The sequence below is a fragment of the Rattus norvegicus genome, chromosome 5 (assembly GCF_021556685.1).
Source record: "Rattus norvegicus strain SHRSP/BbbUtx chromosome 5, alternate assembly SHRSP_T2T, whole genome shotgun sequence".
NCBI classification, from domain to species: Eukaryota; Metazoa; Chordata; class Mammalia; order Rodentia; family Muridae; genus Rattus; species Rattus norvegicus.
This window is the reverse complement of record NC_141538.1, coordinates 38,510,953-38,520,500: the sequence shown is the minus strand read 5'-3', so window position 1 is coordinate 38,520,500 and position 9,548 is coordinate 38,510,953. Positions and strand designations below refer to the sequence as shown.

Below are 9,548 nucleotides of genomic sequence, written 5' to 3'. Positions count from 1 at the left end.
TCCTGATTGGATGGTTGTAATATTATAAATTATTTTACTTTTTAGTTATGCTTTTATTCTGGATGCTTATCCAAAATATCTTTTTAAAAAGTCACATGCATGCTGAGGGCTGGTGGCTCATGCTCTAATCCCAGCACACGGGAGGCAGAGGCAGGCCTGTCTCTGAGCTGGAGGCTAGTCCAGTCCACAGAGCAAGTTTCAGAACATCCCGGCTAAACAGAGAAACACTGTCTCAAAAGAAAAAAGCCATATGGAAACTTACCTACGGTGGTAGAAGCTTCATATATTATAGTGAAACCAAATTCCTGCCTTCTAAAGAGCGTTTAGTGTTCTTAACTACTGAGCCTTCATCTCTCCAACCCCCTAGTGGCTACGGCCTTAAAGAAAATTGCTCTTTCTCTAATCACCTATCAACTGCCAGTAACTCCTCAACCAGTTATAGTTCCCATGATTGACAGATGGACAGATAGACAGACAGAGTTAAAATGGAGTTACCCTTCAGCCCTAGTAGCACTTGGGAGACAAAAGCAGGTAGATCCCTGAGGTCAACTCCAGTCTGTTCTACAAAGCAGATTCCAGGATAGCCAGATATACCCTGCAAGGTATAATGGCATATGACAAGTGGCCTGGCAAGATATGCCCACTGGTACCAGAAAGGCACTAGAATCATGAGAGTAACCAACCACTTGCTGACTAGATTTAAGCCCTGCTTCACAGGATGAAACCCATACCTGACATCATTGTTGGGCCAAGAATCTGTGACTAGATAAGTCAAAGGCCCTAGGGGAGAACCTACTATTATTCTGTTAAGTAAACAAACACGGTATTAATCTGACACCTAGTCCTTGTGGAATCCATGTATTACTGCATTAATCCCTCATCAGAGATACTTCTATTTGTATTAGAAGATGATTAACACAGAGACCCACTACTGGTCTAGGCACACACAGTAAGAGACTACAAAATGCTTAACCTTACAATTTACTGGCTCTTCCCAAAACTCAGGGGTCAGTGTAGAAGTGGGGATTAGAAGGGACACAGGAGGCAGAGGATGACCATAAGGAAATAGTATCATCCAAGACACAGCAGTGAAGCTATACACAGAAACTCACAGCAGTTGTTTACAGCATGTGCTCAAGCCAGACCAAATCCCAACATGGAGAAAGGATTGGGCATAAATCGCACCCCTAGCTAGCTGAGAAGCTATTAGCAGTTGATAGCTCCTGGAATAGGGAAAGCCAGTTTTCTTTAAGGTTGTAGCCCCTAGGAGACTGGAGAGATGCCTTCGTAATTATGAACACTTGATCTCTCCGTAGAGTACACAGTTCAGTTCTCAGCATCCACATCGGGCAACACACACCTCTGGCCTCCACAGTCATTTGGTCTCACATACCCATGCACACATGCATGTGTTTTGTTGTTGATGTTGTTGTTTTAAGTGTAGCCCCTGGTAGATGAATCGTACTCCAGTAGAGCAACACATATCAAAAAATAAATACATTGGCAGCATAAATGGAATCTGATGGGTGTAAGGAAGAGAGGAAACAAAATTGGACAGCTAGAAATATGGAGTGGGTCTTGGAAGAATTAAGGGGTAAAATCTACCAAATCACATTGTATGGAATTCTCAAAGAACTAGTAATGAGAGAGAGAGAGAGAGAGAGAGAGAGAGAGAGAGAGAGAGAGAGAGAAAGAGAAAGAGAGAGAGAGAGATCATTAAGTGTATGTGTAGTGGTTTGAATTAAAATGTCCCTCATAGGCTCATATAGTTGAACAATTGACTCAATGGAGCTGCTTAGAAAACATTAGGGGGTGTGGCTTTGTTGAAGAATGTGTATCACTGGGGCTTCCCTTTGAAGGTTTCAACAGCCCATACCACTCCCAGTTATTTCTCTCTACTTGATGCCTGTAGAACTATGAGCCATAGCTCCAGCACTGTGTCTGCCTTCCTGCCTGCTGCCATGCTCCCCACCATGATGGTCATGACTCTAACCTTTAAAACATGAGCCCCAAGTCAAATGTTTCCTTTTATATTACTTTGGTCATAGCAAATGTTTTATCATAGCAATGGAAAAGAAATTAAGACAGGATCCAAACCAACATTTCTCCCCACCCCCCACCTATGATGTTATTATGTCAGTCAAGTCTCCAAGGGGAGTTACTGTTAGGAACCTATTTTGACTCATTTAATATTTCCTCTACCAATCATGCCATTTACTGGAATGGGTCAGCATTTTGCTGACTGTGTGACTTACCTTACAGGTTAGGGAACATTTCTCCCTCCAGAGATGCTTTTTCAGGCTGTGCACTGGTTACATTCAGCCTTTGGAGTCTCTAAGGCCTGTCTGTTGAAATCAGAATTTTAGGACCTCTTTCCATGGGCTTTGTCATCTCCTAGGTATATCCCTTCTGTCTTCCCAAGGAAAGAAGACAAGTGCCATCCTTTTAGCCATTTATACTGTTTGACCTCCAGGATTTGGCCCTTGAGCACCCAAAAGGACAGTTTTACCAGGCAGCACAAGGAGTGAAGGTTTATTTTAACCTTCACATAACATTCAGACATGGTTATGTCAAAAATGGTTAGACAAAAATAAACAGATTTTAAAAAATTAACATGAAATTAGATGTCAAGTGTTTTGAATCTTCCATATATAAATATTAATACTTATTAATATAGAATTGATTTGTAAGTCACAGCTTCAAAAGATTATTAACTCTGAGAAATAAGACATCCTATTAGATGAACCTGAGGTACAAGAGGAAATTATTTTCTCGTGTCATAGCTGGACTCAGGCTTCAAAATATTAAGATCCATCACTCTGTAGTATCAGTTTGATCCATCACTCTGTAGTATCAGTTTGATCCATCACTCTGTAGTATCAGTTTGCTAAGTTCAGCCCAGTACACAGTCTACCTAGGACTCTCCCAAATGGAATGAGTCCCTCTTGTCCAATAGCAACAAAAATGTGAGGTTGCTGGGGATGGGAGTGTCAAAGCCATTTCAGATGAACTTTTCCAATTATCTATTATTCCACTAATATTTACAATATCGGGATAAATTATTTAAAATATGTTCTTAACTTTTACTTGTAAATTATAAGAATGGTAAGAATGCTGCTGACTTTAATTATTCACTTCACAAATATTTGTACATTTGCCGAGCACCAGGTCATATGCCAAGTGTAACTGAAGACGCCTAGTTCAGAATGATGTTCTCACTGCTCAACCATAAATTTAGTGATGCTAGTTACCAAAAAAGAAAAATGGTTTATTGAGATGTTAAGTTATAAATGTTAATGGTTATGTTACGACAGAAATCTTTCACTCAACATAACCTAGTTATGGTTTCTATTAATGAGATAAACACCACGACCAAAGCAAATTTGGGAAGGAAAAGGTTTAATTTATCTTAACATCCAGGTAACAGTTCATCATAGGCGAAAGTCATGGAAGAAACTCCAGCAAGGCAAGAACCTGAAGACAGGAGCAGAGCAGAGGCCACAAAGAAGTGCTGCTTACTGGCTTGCTCCCCACTCTTTGCTCACCCCGCTTTCTTATAGCACCCAGAACTACCTGCTCATGGTGGTGCTGCCTGCAGTGGGCTGCAATGAAATAAGAGAATGTCCCAAAGGCTTGCGCATGGGCCAACCTGATGAAGACATTTTCTCAATTAAGGTTTCCTTTTCCCAGATGACTGTAGCATGTATCAAACTGACAAACAATAACAGCAAATCCACCAGGCTCTCAGTTCTACTAACAAAAAAATATTTTGGTTTCTTTAAATTACTTTTCTGTGTTTTTATTTTGGGTGTTCAGATATTTTGCCGATATGTACGGCTGTGCACTATGTGCGTATGGTGGCTTAAGAGGCTAGAAGAGAGAATCAGGTCACCTGGAACTGCAGTTATAAACGGTAGTGAGCTATCATGTGGGTTATAGGGATCAAATTCAGATGCTCTGCAAGGGCATTCACTGCAGAGTCATCTTTCCAGCCTCCAAAATTTTATTTATTTATTTATTTATTTATTTATTTATTTATTTATTTATTTTTGCAAGGACAAAACCTCGTTTATTATCAGCAGGCATGAGGGAAACAGTGTCTGGGCAGATGGAACATCTTCTAGAAAACTTCTGGTGTGGGAAGGCAAGGGTGACCTGAGGTACCTGCTCCTTGGCCTGCTCTGGTAAGGTCTATTGGGTGTCAGAGGATCCCTGGTCAGGAATTCCTGAGTGCTACTGGCCCAGTTCCCCTTGTATTTGACTGGATGGTTCGTTCTCTTTGTGTCTCATAAGGCAGGCAGAGCCCATTCCTTTCTTTATACATTGATGTGGGTCAGAGGATTTATGGGCAAAACCTGGTTGCTCTTTGTCTCCAATTTGTGTGTATCTGAATAAATGATCATACCCCCCCCCAAGGCTTCTATGTGGACATTTGCCTATATTAAACTTTATTCTAATTTTACCTAGGTTACAGGCTCTCTGGTCAGCAAGATGTGGCTCCTGCTTGTCTGTAAAATCCCAGAAACGACATGGAATGCCATTCCCCATGGGAAGAACCTGTCAAAGCCCATTCTCTCTTCAGCGGGTTCTGATGTTGGTCACAGGCTCTCTGGACATCAGCTCCTGACTCCCTTTTCTCTCCAGTTCCCCTGTGAGTGGATGCTTGTGCTCCTCAGAGCTGGCAAGGCCACATCTCATTCTGCTTGCTGATGTATCATGGTTTGGGTCATACAGAACCTCGGCAGAGTGGGATGAGCCACCCAGCTGGGATGTCTGTGATTCCACCTTACACCCTTGTACCTTTGATGGGTCCCCTTCAGTGTTCTTCAAGATCTCAACCAGAAAATTTGAAAGGTATGGGGCTTAGCTATCATATGGTAAATGAGCTTTATTTCTTGGTAGGACCACCTCCTATGTCTGCTCAGTAGCTGCTGGGGGGCTAGAATTCTTTAAAGAATCCTCTGTCCCTTGCATTTTCTGCTGTTGTTTCCACATAGTAAAGCATTCCTTGGAATGTTCTTCCAAGAGATTTTTAGAAGTAACCTCTCCTTTTCCAGGTATCCAAGTCTTTGCTGTATCCTTGAGCTGGGTGGAGCTCATGATAGAAGACTTTACTCTCCCAAGCCTTCCTCCCTGTTTTATGGCTCTACATCTTATAATAGTTTTCTGCCTCTCTTCGTGGGGATGAAACTCCTTGAGATCCTTCCCTTTGATATTATCCTTCGAGATACTGATCACTTCAGTTTCCACACGCTCATGTCTCCTCACGTAGACATCACATAAGCCCTGGGAAGTCTTGGGCTTTTGGCATCTAGTCTGGAAGCTTGGCAGAGAGTGCTGCGAAGGCTAGCTGACTTTAGCAGGGTGCACTCTACTGGGGCCATCGGGATGATATCTCACAGGGCAGGCTTCTAGCATCTTGTTTGAACTCAAATAAATCTTAGTATACCCTTGGGTTCTTACAGTTGAGTTTTGTGATTGCTGCCGGGGTAGGAGTTTGAAGAAGGCCTGGACTTCTGTCTGTCTCTACAGACCCAACGTCCCTGGGATTGATATTGATGGCTTGGACATGGTGAATCTCACTGGATCCCAGACTCCCTCTCAAAGTATGAGGTAGCTATTTTCTCACCTCCAGGGCATTGGGTTATTTGGCAGTTGAAGGTGGGATCTTTCTTCAGGGGCAACTATTGTCACACTGTTGTGGGGCTGTCCTGCGGCCACATCCTGAAAGCTCTTCCATAGTTGATGCTTGGACATTTTAGGGGTAGTGCTTGATTGCAGGCTGCATCTTTGGTGGAGCTCTGCCTGGATGCATAAAGCAGGTTGTTGAACACTCAGGTATCCCCACCATGAATCTCGATGGCTCATGGCTGGCAGCAGGTGGAGGGGCTCCTTTAATCTCCCAAACCTCTGCTGGTGAGGGTATACACTTAGCACCCTCTAGCCTGGCACCTGATACATATTCTATCTTCATTCATCCTGGATCTTGGTGATGCAAATTTTCCAGGACCATGGCAGCCTTGGAATAGTATTCGTCTTTGAAAACACAGATGGGTGAGGAGGGAAACAGAACCTGGGTAAGGTTTGAGGTTCCAGTGGAGTGAGATCCCTTGCCTCAAGAATCTGCAGATAAGGACTCCTGCGTTTCACTGGGAGTTCTGTGATGTTTGGTGCCAGCTTCCTTTCAGTCTTTGAGTCAAGGAAGGAATGGTACTCAGCAGGGTCCATGTAGAACAGCTTGTCTGTCCTCAGTGCAGTGCTCCTGGGCTTCACCCCCTTCCCAGGGGTGCTGCTTGAAGTGCGAGGCACATCTATGCCCCCAACACCCAAGCCATTCTTGACAGTGTTAGGTGTATCATACTTTGTGATGACCTTCCTTAGGGTACCCCATCATTTTGCTCCACATGTAGATTTTGGAGTTGAGGATGGAGGGCTGGTTAGGTTGGGAGAGTTAAGGCCTACTCTTGCAATAATGATCACTCTTTTGTGGGAAATATTCCTGAAGCTGGGTCAGTTTCCTTAATGGGAGGAATCTGATGGGGGTTCCTTGATGTTCTCCCACATTAGTTTCCTTGTCTCCATTCTGTGGTTCCTCACTGTTATGGAGCATCTGGCAATGCTCAGGAGGGATGGAGACTGACTTCATAACTTTATTGAGCAGGGTGCCCCTGGACAAGTTCCCAGTGGGCTTGCTAATGGCTTTTGGATGTTTTGGGATATCATAACCTTTGTTCTCTTTCCAATACAGTCCATGTTGCCAGGGCTTGTTTTCAGTTGGTAGAGATGTCCACATCGCTCTCTCAATGGGAGGCCGTGCTATTCCCCAGGTCCTACTCTTGAAACAAGGTAGGGCTTGGTGTAGTGCTTGGTAGGTTTTCCAGTTCTCAGACTCCTGTCATACATACCAAGTGTGGTGTCACAAATTGGTGAGGCAATGGCTGGTCCTGGGAAAGCTGTGGAGGTCCATGAGCCTGGGATAGAGCTTGGGAAGGGATTTATGTTGTACTCAAGTATGGCTTCTGAAGACCTGGGCAGTAGCCACATCTGACTCTGAGAACACAGAGGATATGCCCCAGAAAAGTCAGCTAAATTTGTTCTGTAGAAGACACTCCAAGACTTTAAGGTAAGACAACCGCTGAGAGAGAGAGGAAGGTAACCTATTTTCTGAAGGGTGTTCCACCAGAGTTGTGGTGTAGAGTCCTGGAGAAGTTGATTGTTGGAAAATTTCATAGGTTTTGATGGAGTCTTGGTTTCTTCCACATTCTTCCCACCATCTCTTTTACAGTAGCAATTTTCTTCCCGATCTTGTTCTGCCTCCTCTTCACATCTTGTGAGATGTCCTCTTCTTCATCATGTTTGCAGGTACCCCAGCATGGACTGCATCAGTTCTGGACCTCTGGCCAGGTGTCTTCCCGAATGGGGTCTTCATTCACCTGTATCTATGTGAGCAGCAGAGCTGCTGGACTAGGGTGAAAGTCCGATGTTCTCTGCTATGAGGCTGCCCACAGGTCAGTGTTCTTGTTAGTCCACCATCCAGGTGTCTCCTTTACAAGTTCAGCAAAAACACATGGAAACCCAAGCACCCTGTCAGCCATGGAGGCTGCCCACGGGCCACCCCACCATGGCTTGCTCCAACTCTCAGCAGGCCCAGCCCAAGCCAGACGGCGCCTCTCCAGCCCAGCTCCTCGATGTGGTCGACGCCCGACTCCCCGGGCCCTACAGTGCACCGGAGCACACTGTGCCCACCCAACTGCCGCCCCCAGCTCCACAGGACGCACCGCACGGTTGGGAGGCACCAAAATATTTATTTAATTTACTACCTAAATACAATCCTTTATCACCTTTTGCCTATTTCAAGGCCACAGAATTCTACCAGGTACCTACTCTTTCTCTTTTCAACACATTGTCTTCTCTACAAATGAGTGAACTTTTAAAAACCAAAATTCTGTCAGTTCCTCATTTAAAATTCTTCCTTGACTTTCTGTTTCCTTCAACATCAAATCAGATATTTCTCATGATGATCAAGGCTGACAATAGTCAGGTCTTTGCCTGCCTTTTTGTATTCTTTCCCAGTTCGCTTCCCCAACGTCCACACCTTCCCTTTTACTAGTCTTTTCTGGGATTTTCAACCCCTGAGCCCTGACATTCATTTTGTGACCACCATACATGTCCATTATTTTTCTGTTGGAAATTGTTATCCTGGATTCTCCCTATTTTAAAGGATTTGTTGTTGTTTTCTTGTCTGTTTGTTTTATGAAGGGGGACTTTCTTATTTGTGTGTGTGTGTGTGTGTGTGTGTGTGTGTGTGTGTGTGTGTGTGTGTGTGTGTGCATGTACCTGTGCATGGGTAGACATGTAATTTTGCCATGGGAAGTTTGCAGAGGTCAGAGAACAGCTTTAGAGAATTGTTTTCTCTGCTTTGAGCTTTATATAAACTTTAGCAATCAAACACTTTTACCTGCTGAAACCTCTCCCCCATGGTCCCCTTAGGTTTTAGTATCTCTACATTTCCATGCTACCCAACTGTAGTGGATACCACTCATACCTTTGATATTCCACTACACAACAGCACTGCACAATGCCCACTTGGAAATTCCTCCAGTCTTAAGGACGTACTTTGTATTTGCCTTTCTCACAGCACTGAGTCTTGGCCTCATAACTACAATCACAGCCTATAACAATTATTTTTTGTTTATTTTATAACGTTGGTCCTGCGCATCTAACCATGTTCTTCGAGAAAAGAGAATTTAGCTTTTAGATGGCTGCTCTGTTATCAGCACTTAGCCATAGCCTGGTATCTGGTAGCAGTTAAGAGATACATTTTAATGAATAGATTATTTCCACTCTAAACTTTAGTTTAAATCATGGAAGAAAGGGTAAAGGCATAGCCAGGCAAATGGACCTATATATTTTTATTGGCATACCGACATTTTGCTGCCCACATGTAGGAAAGACAAAGGAACTGAAACCCAAAAACCAGCCCCATCCCCACTCAGTACCTACACCAAAATACATCCTCAGGACCTCAGGATGGTTTTTCCTAAGACTCTGCTGTTTTCTTTACTGATGAATAACTGAGAGTTACTGAGTTGCTCACCATGTGTTTGTGGAATGAACAAATCCCATCTGGGTCAATCATTTTGTCAGTACCACATCTCACTACTGCAGCAAAGGAGGCAAACCAGGACTCAGGATCTGCCTTAATCACTGTATTGGCTGAGTATAAAGATTGAGTATAAAGACTGGGGGTGGGGGGTTGGGTGCAGATACCCAGATCACTGTGCATCTGCAGTGACATTTGGCATCACCCTGCCAGTCAAGAGTCAATGGAAATGCATGTTAGCTAGAAACTGGTTAACTAAATAAAGCCACATTCCAGTGATCTACAAACACGTGTATTTGCACAAGACAACTGAAAGAACAGGGAATTTATTAAGATTGCTTCGTGATGCCTCACCCTAATGCAAATGCCAATCCAAAACTGACAAGGACTCTCAAACCAGTTTGCTTGCCTGTTCAAACACTCAATATCTAGTGTAAACATCACA

General features: G+C 43.6%; 1 pseudogene; it reads right to left on the bottom strand.

The window, feature by feature from the left end:
• Positions 1 to 4,911: 4,911 nt before the first annotated feature.
• LOC148005697 (uncharacterized) lies at positions 4,912 to 5,757 on the bottom strand (annotated as a pseudogene).
• Between the last annotated feature and the right edge of the window lie 3,791 nt (positions 5,758 to 9,548).